The sequence below is a fragment of the Manis pentadactyla genome, chromosome 1 (assembly GCF_030020395.1).
Source record: "Manis pentadactyla isolate mManPen7 chromosome 1, mManPen7.hap1, whole genome shotgun sequence".
Lineage (NCBI taxonomy): Eukaryota > Metazoa > Chordata > Mammalia > Pholidota > Manidae > Manis > Manis pentadactyla.
In genome coordinates, this window is record NC_080019.1 from 69,928,051 (window position 1) to 69,940,749 (window position 12,699).

A 12,699-nucleotide genomic window follows, 5' to 3' on the forward strand; every position below is an offset into this window, starting at 1 on the left:
AACCCTCTATACTGAAATCTATTCATAATTCACTTATCCTATAAACACTGATTAACTACTTAAGTGAAAGTTTGGATTTTTGTTTTAAATGGAGCCTGTGTGTTGAATTACAAAGAGCAGTATACTAGAATTTAAAGAACATGGTTTTTAGCCTGGTTACTGAGGTCTTTGGATATAACATGCTCTTTGAGCCTGATTTTCTCCCACCTCAAAGAAGGGGTTTATATGACATCCCCCAAAGTGCCTTGCACATCCTGTAATTCTGTGAAACACACTCGGCCACTGAGGGCCCGAGAAAATGTTGAGGCACTTTTTGGAGGCACTGCTATTGCCATCAGACCTCTCTCATTCCTGTCTCCCCTTTCCCTGTTCTAGGAGGGACAGACTGAAACTAAGTCTGTGGTCTGCTTGCCAGACAAATTGTGCCACCCACCACGACCCACACCCTGGTAAATAAGTGATTACCTACTTGAAAGACTTCCACAGCTATTTCCGGTCCTCAGGCCCATTCCTTAACTCATGGAGCAAGTTCTCCAATTTGAGGAAGTGGCTTCATGAAACAAAGCTAAAGATGCATGGTAGTGGTGGGAGCAGAGAAAGGAGCCCCCAGCCTGGTGTCAGCCAGTCAACACATCTGTGTGAGCCCCCTGCCATTTTACCAGGTGTCGCTGCAGGGCCCATGGGAGAGACACAGATCTTGCAGGGGGCAAGCCAGAGACCTGAAGAAAGGTAGACAATTCAGTACAAGAAAATCCGACTGTGCTTTTATCTTCTGTCCAAAGGAGGTGACGTTTCCCTGCGGTTTGTGAAGCTGCTCTGTTGAGAAGAGGTGCATGGTCGTGGGCCTTCTGTGCGGCACAGTCATTCTTTGATCTGAGAGGAGAGGAGGCAAATGGGTTTGTTCCAGATTGAGTCTTGGAATGTTTGTCGCCCAGGATGCAGAAAGATAGGAGAAGAGGATTATACTTTTACATGGGGTCGATTTTACCAATCTGTAAGAATTCTTCCTTCTTTACCTTCATTTACATCCCCACCCTCCCTCTTCAGTGTCTCCAGAAAGAAGAAACTCAGACTTGCTGCATATGTATTTTGCCAGTTCAGGGTCTAGAGATGCCTGTTGTCCTGTTTGCAACAGTCGTGGCCACAAATGAACATGTGATTAAGTATGCAGGAATGCTCTCCGTCTCCACGTGTGCACAATGTTTTAACTGCACTGAGAAATGAAAGCGGGAACTATTCTGTTGCTAAAGGTGAGGTAGTGATATTGAAAACGGTGAAATGGGACAGTCTGAGTAAGATCAGCATGCAGTGGGAACTAGTCCGCCATAGTTTCCCTTGCAGCCCTGAGTCACTTATCACTTTTTTTCTGTTGAAAATCACATGGTTCACCTCTCCCATCTTCCACCAGGTCTTTCTGAGAGGGTAACTTCAGTTTGATCCCCAAGGCTTGCTGCTTGGTCCTTCCCAGTAAGTGTGTGCTCCTTTCCCACATCTTACACACACGCTACTGCATGGAAGTGAAAAAGCCATGTATAAGAATTGAAGGAGGTTTCTTGGAGTTCAAACCTATCAGGCACATCCATTCACCCAACCCTTCATTCTGCTGCCTCAAGAGCACTAAGCAAGATAAGGCTCTTCTCGTATTCCCAGGCAAGGTGGAGCTGAGAGTCGATTAGAAAGCCCTCTTTGAGAGCCATCTAACCAGATGAAAATCACTGCCAGTGAGCCGGGTAGTGGGCAGGCCACATACCCAGGAGGCAGGAGACTTGGAGTTCAGCTCTTGGCCTACCTGACATAGAAAGCAACCTGGGCTGGATTTTTTTTAGAATCTCAAACTTTCAGAGCTGGAAGGGATCTTAGGGGCAAAATGTACAGGTGTTAACATAGAGATTTAACCATTAAAATGATGTGTTTCAAACACTAAATTTGGTTGAGGAAAATCTGACTCAAAAGTTAGGCTTTATAAAAGTCCATTAAAAAATATATTGGGAAAGGAACTCAAAATACTGACTTAGGTTATTTGTTCAGGACAAAAACACTCTTTATGAATGGAAACCAGGTCAGTCTTCATTGTTACACTGATTTTTCTTTAATTGGTAATTTAGATTAGAAGAATCTAACCATCTGATAACACACTTACTAACAAATGCAGACTATATTAGGCATAAAAGGAAGTAAGATGTACTTTTTCATAAAGCAAATGGAAACTCACTGAATATGTGATCTTGGGCAAATGACCAGATCTCTCACAGCCTCGGTTTCCTCATCTATACCATGAAAAGACTAGACTGCAGGAGGTGAAGTCGTTTGCTCAGATGGAATTATAAACTTTTCCACTTAGTTTGCCTCATAAAACATTTCCAAATTATGACAAATCTCTGCCCCAAATTGTTACTCTGCTCTCTACCCTTAATTTTCAAAGCCCTAGTTGATCCCTCCCCTTTTTTCTGTCTTTTCCACTTGCTGGTCCAGCCTGTCTCCCTTTGGTTGTGTCCTGGGTACCCACAGTTCCCTGGGCCTGGGGGATTGAGGCTGGTTCGTATAAACATGAGTAATGCCCTCTACCAGGAGTCTGCACAGAAGAAGACACCTATGTCAGGGCAGAATATGAATGAGTTTTTATCCTCTTAGGATTGTAGGGAAGACCCAGACCAATGGAATCAGTTTGACTTAGGTTTGAAATCTGCTACTTACTGTGTGACTAGTAATCTCAATTAGTTCATCACCTAAAGTTAATGATAACTAATTCCCACCTTACAGGAGTATTGGGTTAGAATTAAATAAGATAACATAGCTATAATATTAAGTATATAGCAGTTTTCAGTAAATGGTAGCTATTACATAGACTTAGCTCTGATCAAGGTAAAAAACAGAAGTTCCTGCCCAGTCTTCTAGGCAAGATATTGATGTTCAAAGTAGCTTTGGACTTTCCCAAAAACTTATGCTAAAATAGGCTAAAAGGGCATTTTTAGTTGTTGATAAATAAGTCACCGTGTTGTTTCCAGAGCTGAATACCCTATAGACAGATGTAGTCACCAACCTTACAAAACATTTTTTAACTTTTAGAATTAAGAATTTAACAAAAATGTTGAATTCAGTCAACATTTCATTTTTTTTAAATTTAGGTTAGAATAACCTAAGCTGATAACAAATTACCCACAGATGTTCAACATCTATATAAGGTATAAACGGAAACCAGCTGTAATTTTTAATGCAGTGAATGGAATAAAGAAAATGGCAAACCAACCCAAATGTTTATAAACCAACAATTCCTCTGGGACTCAGTCCCCTGACTTTATGGGTTTTTTTAAAACATAAAGCCTCAAGCTTTGTTCATACTTGAGTTATGTACTTTGCATAAGCCATGCAATTTAACTTTAACCCACAGATATGAGGATAAAATGAGCTCAGACTGGAGAACAACAAGACTGTGAGCAAATAAGAAGGTTAATCAAAGTAAAAGACTCACCCCTCACTGCTGGCTCTGTCCTACACCAGCCTGCTCCTGCCAGATATTTAGTGATCCTCATACTTATCGTCAAAGTGTCAGAAACAGGTTAAAATTTTCATCATGCAAAAGGGATTTGTCTTTTAAATTAATGTTTGTGCATATGCCCTGAGGAGGTTGCAATTTTTAAAAATCGTAAGTGAGTGCATACCCTTGCTGCTTGCAATCATGACAAGCTTAAGTAATTCAAGCATGAGCATGGTATTTTAAAAGTGCAAAACAGGATTTACTAGTCGAGAATGTCTGCCTAAACAAGCTCATCAATCTGAATGCTTTCAGCTACAGTTCAAATATATTTAACACAAGCAGGGTTAGTAAATGGGCCACGTTTGCTCATTGTTTTTGAATATCACAGAATAAAACAATATGTGGCTTTTCAGCTCATTTTGACAGAGGGTGGAGAGAGAACCCCACAGGAAGGTTTGGAAACTGCTTGCCCTGGCATCCGGTCTGGTAGGGGACCTACCCACATTCACCACACTGCCCCTGTGAAGAGGACAGGACGCTATCACCTCACCTCCTGGGAGCCTGATATGGATTGCTGTCTCTGTCACCGTCATTTATTATCACAGACAGGAGAGGCAGCCACTCAGTTCTGTGTGGTCAGAGGTGATTCCATATTGTGGATATTTAACCTCCATAATAATAATTTGTGAGTTTTTTTTAACATGAATGTCTAGCTTTCAAATGAATATCTAAACAGACACTAATAGCATCAAATGCCTAGGTGTTTGCTTCAACCTCTTCTGACCCCACTCTAAGGACCCTGCCTTACAGATGACCTTATATTAAATCGGTACTATGTAACTCAGCATGATAGTCTAATTCTCGACCCCCACGGTAAAGGAAGAATTAACCTAAGGGCACGCCATTCTAATTTTCTGTCGCTGTCAATGCCAACTAGAGCTCATAGAGCAATGATGTGGGGGTGGGGAAGATAGTTCCACCATTGGGTTAGACTGGGAGCTACTGTTTCCGTTAGAGCCACGTTTATTTCTGGAGTATTTGTTGGGGAGAGATGTGCTCCAAAGAGAAGAGGACTCGTTGTGGTTCAGGTATGACTGACCATATGGACAACCCAACTCAGAGTCTTTAAAGTGGACTGGATAGAGGTGGGCTGAGTGCTTTCCACACCGTGAGCTAAAAATCACTTGGGTTCTGGGAAAGGCACTAGAATGAGAGCTAGAAACAAAAGATACAGTTGTGAAACCTGGTACCTAAGTTAAGATATTTGAGTACATTTTCTCCTTTAAAAAATTCTGAGGAACTTGAATGTTTTGTTAACCCAATTGTTTTTAGCCAGTCCTCATAGAAAATGGAGGTGCTGGAAAACTAGCAACCCCAGAAAATATTAATTCATTTTTGCACATGCTCAAATTAATTAGAATTAGCATATCCAGTGATGCAATAGGCAATTAAAGACTTTTGGGGAGATAAGAAGACAAAAAATGTCAATATTATATATTCAAAATCAGTCTCATAGCATTTTATAAAAATGTTGGCTTATGTCCAGGATCTAAGGGTGGGGGTGGATATGGTTTCTTCGTAGCTAAAGAAAGAGTGGAAAAGAATCTGTTCTATTTCCTTAAAAATAAAAGACGTCTTGTTTTATACAGCATGATAAATGAAATGCTTTTCTTTTTTACCTGCCGACAGGATCTAGAGGAAATTTTTCTAGCAAGCTATGCTGTTTTTCTCTCTTTGGGGACATGGTGACACCGGTTTTGCAGCAAAACAGTATTTGCTTATTAGGCATTTCTTCAAAATCCTGAATAAGCAGCTCTTTCCACATTTTTTGTTCCACATGTTAAACATTTCATTGCAATTTGAGCTCCAGTTGTGTGTGTGTGTGTGTGTGTGTGTGTGTGTGGATAGAAAAGATTGAAAAGGGATGCATAAGAATTCTTCAAGGTTTTTTTGTTTAAAAAATTAATTCCTACAATTACGTATTAAAGTCTGTACAGAAGATGATTCCAATTTATTACATACAGCCAAACTAGATCCCATCAATCTTGAGCAGCGGGGGCAGGGAGGTGTGTGGAAGAAGACATGAAATTTGGTATTTGAATAGATGAGATTTAATTTTTGGAAAACATTTCACTCATAAAACAGATAGCACCCTAGTGTCAGCCCTGACCTCCATGATGTCAATGTCATCATGAAAACGTGCAAACGTAGCTAAGATAAGCCTTAAAGTAAAACAAAGAAACATTGCATCTCAGCACAACACCATTTCTTCTCTTACAGTATGCCCTGTGTATGTATATAGCCTTTTGGTTTCTGGTTAATGGCTTGTTACTTCATCACTTAGCTTTTGGAGGGGGAGAGAGGAGAAAAATTATTCTGCATGTCCTGTGTTCTGAGCAACTACAGTAAGTACGCTGCTGCACATCTTAACATTATTTAGGTCAGTATTCTGAGAATAGCTTTTTATCATTCATGAGGGTCAGCTATACATCCAAAGGAATTCAGCATCAATTTATTTTCCTGTTCTGATTTTATTCTGCTCCTATGTTTAAGCAAATTCATTCACAGTTTAATACAATTCTGACAGAGGAGGTATCTGCCATTCTGTACTGCAGTACATTTAGCAGGATACATTTACACGGCTTGTGGTTAGAGGTTATAGCACAGATACAGACAGCCGATCATGCATTCTTCTACAAGCCTGCCGGCACCATTTAGGATTTTGAAAAATAATCCAGAAATGCTACCCCCTTTATATAATCATTTTTTACTTTGCAATAGCTTAGCAGTTTTGCTTTTTCATTGCTGTTATCAGCAATTCTATGAAATTAACAATCTATAAAATGCATCCCCAAACAGATACATACTGTATTGAAAGCTCTCTTCAAGAAGATATGATAGTATTCATTCCAGCTTATTTTCTTCCTTAGCAAAAGGACTGTTTGCCTCTCAGAAGCAGAAGGACACATTCATTGTGCAGCAGCTCTGCTTAAGTGTATGAAATGCCTTCTACTGTCTGGTTGCAGAATTTGGAGTTTGCTAAACAGTGTTTAGTGATTGGGCTCATCTTGCATCACCAGTTGATGACATTTCTCTTTGTTCCCTCCTACCCAGTTGAACCAAGACTCTGAGGCTGATATGCAATGTCACTTACAACATTAATCAGATACTGCATTTAAGGTGAGCTGTCCCTTGCCTCCTCCCTCCCCAGTGCTCGTGTGCTGCATGCAGTGCGTATCTTGCTTCTGCGAGCCTAAGATGGCAGGCAGGATTAGCCGCGCTTGTGCTGGGTGTGCATGCTGTGTATAGAATTCATTACACGTTGCCTAGTATTTCAGATGTGAGTATGTAAATGTTCGGTATGCCATATCATCTGGTAGCGAAGACTTGTTTTTGCCTCATTACAGCCTTAGATATTTCAACATCACCTTTCAGTTCTGATTCGTTTGCTTCTGGGTGTTTGCTTTTCATCACATTCAAAATAAGATTTCACCATTTTTTTCACAAAGCCAAAAAAAAAAAAAGAAACCCAACCCTAAAAACAAAAACAACAACAAAACTCTGCTACCAGATGGTGTCTCCCCTTTCTTCTTGCATTTGCTGTCTTTTAAATAATGTATGTTGTATTGTTAATTAATGTGAATATCAAATTAAACACTTGAAACTTACATATTTATTATGCAGGTAGGAGGCAAAGGTGGAACCTATTTTTAACTCTTCTGCACTCCATGGTGTGCAAACGACCCGGTTCTCAAATTTGTATTTTCAGTGCTGGTATCAGTGGTTTGATTTTCAGCAAATGTGACAGTGGCCTTTGCAGTGGTCAGCTCCGGGCTTTGAACTCTCAGAGGAGGAAGGGAAAAAAAATTCAGCACACCACCTCCTTGGTTGCAGCCATAGAGAAACCTTGGATGAGAAACTTCTTTTTTCAATCCTGTTTTCCTGTTGATAAATTCAGTTCTCGTGATCACAGTACGTTCAAGCTGTTCTGCGTATGATTTTTGTGTGTGTGACAATTGCATCTAAAACTTGTGAGCAAGAAGACGGAGAAATCAGTTGGTCTCCATCGCTTTACATAAAAATGGCTGAGTGTCATGCTAGCACTGCATTAAGTGATACATACAGGTAGGTTGAAATTTGCATGTTTTATAGATTCTTTTGAGCCATTGAGCAAGAACAGGAGCTGGATTAAAACATGACTTTTAAAACAAAAATGAAATAAAAACAGTTGTAATGGGGGGAGGTATTAAATTGGGCAGCCTTGCCTATTCAGATACTATGTAAATATATAGCTTTTATGAACTTATAAAATGATTCTGCTATAAAAGTGAGGTGATTCCTTTAAAAAAATCATCTATATGATAGGTGTTGGCGCCATTAGACAACAAAAGAATTTTTTGAAAAGTCTGTTGATTCAGCTCCATTTTATCTTGAAACTAAAAATACATAGGTTTCTGGAGATAATTTCAAGGAGCGCAAACAAGCTTAATAAGAAGCATTTAAAATATTTAAATTTTAAGAAGCGGTCTTTACACGTGTTATGTGAAAGATGAAAATCAGAACTTATATGCTTCCAAAATCAATTCTAGATAATATACAACAAATACACTATTTGTGTATCTATTATTTGGGGAGATAAGGAGTTAAAATTTTGAAAGGGGGAAATAGTAAAAATAGGTGGTCCTGTTAGAAGAGCTTCAGTGAAAGAAACAGAGTCCCTAGAATGGTTCATTGCAGACCATACAGCTGTGGTTCTGTGAGCACCAAATTCTTGCACTTCTCAAAATAATTTCATGGGCACTTTCCTTTGAGCTTAACTTCTTAAATATGGTTTAGTTTCAAATTAACACTGGGCCAGAACCTGTTTCCTTGGTAACCACATCTTATTTAAAAATGCAGTAACAGATATGCAAAAGATTGTCTTAAAAAAAGAAACAAATGTTTGATGAAAATTTTATAGTTCTTTTTCCTCTCATATAGAGCCTGAACTGGTTTTAGATGTTCTTTAAATGCGGTCTCCAAGCCCTAAAAATTAAGCTAAAATTCTACATATATAGAGCAAGCTTGCATAGTGAAAGCTTCTTTTCTTCCTCCTTTGTGCTCAGCACTTTCAAAATTAAGGTTTTCTTTGTAATATGCTCCAGAATGCTGGAGGTCAAGGTTTGTGTACAAAGGTGTAGTTTCATTATTACTAGTTCATCAGCGCCACTGAAACAAAAGGTATCTCAGAAATTCTGAGAATCAGAAAATGCTTATGCTGTTGTTTCTCCCGGTGGCTCCATTGGTGATGTCGGAGCTCCGGGTAGAGAAGGACCCAACCCCAAGCCCACCCCCTTCCAGGACAGATGCACGTGGAGCCTTTGTGGAGGCGCCTCTGTAGGCGTGTGAGGAGGAGGATGCCAAAGGTAAAACCTCCCTGAGGTTTGCTCCGATGCGAAGAACATTGAGAGTGAGAACCATCTGTGTAACTAGTTGCTTTATACTAACAGTTTGTCCAGTATTCCCCGGCACTGTCCATCAAATCAGACCTCTTAGGGGCTAAAGCTTTGTTCTTGCTGCTGTTGTGTAGTTTGGGGGCCAACGTGAATTAAAATATTGGAGTCTTTCTCTGGCTCAACTGTGTTAGAACGTGATTCATCTCACAGTGATTTCGTTCTTTGGGCTTGCCATGCAATATCCTTCCTGCAACACCTTTTTTTTTTTGTTTTTTTGACTGTTCGGGAGCCATTTTCCTTCTTGCCTATGACTTAAAATGACTAAGTACATTTTGAATATAGCATCAATCAGAAGATCGTAAACAGAAATGTCAGAAACTGGCTTCAGTGTTGCTTATTTCTTTTAGTACCAGTAGCATTAACAGTTGCAGTAGGAGCAAGCTAATTGTCATTCGCTCTTGAGCAAATAATGAGCCAGGCATTTGTAATTAAAGCACTATTGCTATTCAGAAAGATTGCAACTACAGTGTCTTCTGTTTTGATAGGCCAGTACAAATTAATCATTTTGAACCCATTTGAATCTTAATCACAAGATTAGATGGATGCAATGGAATTGTTTTACCATAAAAGTGAGTATCTGATACATTCAACAGTGTATTACTTTATAAAATGTCGATCCTTTTGTTTTAACTCAAGCACGGTTGCATCATCTTATATATTTTCATACCTAATGATTTTTTGGGGGCAGTATTCATTTATGTTGCTCTTGGTCTCGCCTAAAGGAATTTTAAGCACCGTTCAAGGAGCTTGGAAGCTGAATAACTGTTGGGAGGTATATTATACCATTGTCATTCTAATAAATAGACCAGTGAATGGAAGAATAATTATTATTTATTACTTTGTTGTGTCTCGCCTTAGTGCTCTGCCTTTCTATTTCACAGAAATGTTTACAAGGCACAAAGCTTTGTAAATTTACCCATTTACAATTATTATTGGATTCCCTAGATTAGCCAAAAATACTTCTGCCGGTTGTAGAGGATGGCACTTATCCCCGCATTCTCATTGTTGAAAAGGCTGAGTTTAGCCCATGTACACTTTCTGGCTCAGGTGTTTATACTGGGCAGGCCAGAGCTGGTGCAGCAGGAAGAATGTGCAAACAATTGCTTTGTTCTCACCAAAACAAAATGGGTAAGTCTGTGGTTTTCTGCCTGAATGAATGATAATATAAAATTCTCAACTTTTTTTTTCCTTTGGAGGATAGGAATAAGACTCCCTGAGTTTTAACTCAGGGAGAGTACCAAGATTGCATCTCTTGCAATTATTAGAGTGATGTTGATCTGCCTCAACCATTTCTATGGATTTCCCCCCACCAGAGGGACTGGTAGCCAAGTCATATCTTAGAGCTAGTTAGTGTCGGGAGGAGACTCCAGAAAAAGATTCAGCACCTTTATCTTTAATGCTAAATCATGCTAAACCTTTGAGTTCCTGGGACCATGTAGTTTACTATAACATTTCCCTTCCAAGGCAAATGCTGTTCTTAACAGCTTTCTTGGTAACTAAACATTTGACACACTTATTGAGCACCTACTGTATGCCCGGCATATTCCAGGGGCTGGAAATACTTTCCACCATTTGCCTTTGAAAAGACTTAAAAAAAAAAGTGATGAACAAGAGAGACCAGGTCCTGCTTCTCATGGACCTGCCTCTAGTGTGTGTGGGGTGGGGGTAGGGACCAGGAGGAGGCACAAAAATAAATATGTGAACAATTAATAAAGGAAAACAAGTACAAAGAAGAAAATTAAATTTCAAAAAGCAAAGGTGACAAGTTGGGAGGAGGAGAGCCACTTTAAAATGGCAGTGAAAGCCTTCCTGGGGAGGTGGCATTTAAGGGAGACCTGCACGGTGAGATGGATCCAGCCAGGTGAGGATCTGATGGAGACCATTGCCAGGCAGAGGACCACTCCCGCCCAGACTGCAGACCATCCTTTCAGTACGTAGCCACCACTGTTTCAGAGTCAGGTCTAATGACTTCCTGGGTTGAGCCTTACGTAGGCAAGCTTCTCCTGCAGTGAGAGGCTGGGCCAGGCCCTGTGGCTGCTATTAGTCAAATGCTCAGGACCTGGTGCCATGTAGGCATTGCCTTTGACTCAGTCCCACCCGGAAACTGCCAAAGAAGGTGCAGCAAAACTCTGGACGTTGCACTTCTAGGGGGTGATGAAATTCTGGCACAGGTTGAGCGCTAACCCAAGAAATTCACAGAAGAAAGGATTCTTGGAGCAAGGAAATTTCTTGGAAGCTGCTTGCTTTATTTTTCATAAGAACTCTAGAATTTGAACTCATGGCAAAGCATGGAGTTGGCTGTTTCTTTTAAGTCTTTTCAAAGGCAAATGGTGGAAAGTTCTGTCCCATCTTGTGAATAAATTATCTTTGTCCTCTATTGCCTAAAAGGCTTCGGTTCTACAGACCTCTGTCTCTTGGTGGCTTTCTAAAGACCTCACTACTCAGAGTGATATTTCTCTATTTGAGCAAATGATACTAAGAAAATTCTTAATAATCAGAACTCTTTTATGCCTTTTTGGCTAATTTGCTGATGAAGCTCTGAGAACAAAGGCATAGGTTTACTACACAAATTAGAAACTATAAGGCTCTTCCAAGCCTTCTGAGCATTTCAGAAGTGCTCTAAAATTGATTCATAATTTAGTGGGCTTTGCTTATCACAGGGTGGGGTAGCTTGGCTGACTCCTTACACTTCATTTAGTTTTGCTGTGAAACATTCCACTGCATGAAGAATGTTCTAGTCCTCTGCCGTAGAGTACTGCTCACCAGTGGTGGAGGGAGCTTCAACAATTCAGTTCACCTCTGTATTTGTTGAGCATTAACAAACACCACTACAACCCAGGCAGAATGGGCTATGACATGAAACTACCTATGAAACTTCAGTCCAGATTCCTACACAAGGCTAGAGCATTGTATGAACAGACACAATTGTGTGTCTTCTCTGTGCCAGAAAGAAATGAATGGCATTTTGTTCTCTTAACAGCCTTTTATACTGTTTCCTGAGGCCAGCCTTCAGTTTAGGGCCATCTCAGCGATGGCAAGGATGGTTCTTCTGTGTCTCATCTTCATCAACTCCCCGAGATATCTTGGTTCCTAAGAAGCCACCATGTGTCTAGCTGCCCTGCTCTGAGCCGGTCTGCCTGCATTGCCAGATGACCTCAGTCACAGCTGCCACTCTCTGCCATTCATAAGCAGATGTTAAGTTGAGAAGCCCTGAATGCAAAAATTTGAATTTGTGATGCAGGCAAGATACTTCTGCTTTTTTTACCTTCGTGGCCAGCAATGGGAATCTTCCTGCTAGCTGTCCTGCAGAAGGCTTTATGGGCAGCACGTAAATCAAAGACCAGTTGCCAAAACCCTTGTCTTTGTTAGGTGATCCCCACACAGCTCTGCCAGAGCCAAAATGTCTCATTGACCTGAAAATTGCTCTTTTGATCTTGTAGCTCAGTTTGCATCTTTTCCCTTAATGGTTTTGTTGCTTCTGCAGCTATTCTTGCTCAGGGTTTGAGACGAGCTCTTATGTCTACACTCACCATATTTGGCCTGTGGAGGGAGTTTGTATTCTGGTTCTGTTTTGTTTTTAAAATACCAGCGTAAATATTCTTTCTGTATTCGTGAACAGCTGTGAGAGCTTTCATGGTTTTCTTTATATAATACAATAGACCTCTTCCTACCGCAGGTCATTGCTACCAAATGGATATTTTGAAATTCCTTTTCCTGTTGCTTGCTAAA

The 12,699-nt window shown here is 40.2% G+C and overlaps 1 protein-coding gene across 13 annotated transcripts in view; it reads left to right on the forward strand.

Moving 5' to 3' along the window:
• The window catches only part of ZBTB38 (zinc finger and BTB domain containing 38), a 125,282-nt gene that overhangs the window by 48,740 nt on the left and 63,843 nt on the right, over positions 1–12,699 (forward strand). For 7 of the 13 annotated variants that reach the window (XR_005023116.2, XR_005023117.2, XM_036877397.2 and 4 more), the window contains 2 exons: positions 6,590–6,655; positions 7,160–7,600. The exons of 2 other annotated variants lie outside the window; for them this stretch is intronic. The gene's annotated coding sequence lies outside the window, so the exon portion shown is untranslated. Of the gene's footprint in view, positions 1–3,206; positions 5,755–6,589; positions 6,656–7,159; positions 7,601–12,699 lie in introns of those variants that run through there. 4 more of the 13 variants (XR_008996360.1, XM_057498179.1, XM_036877398.2 and 1 more) reach the window with 2 other exon arrangements.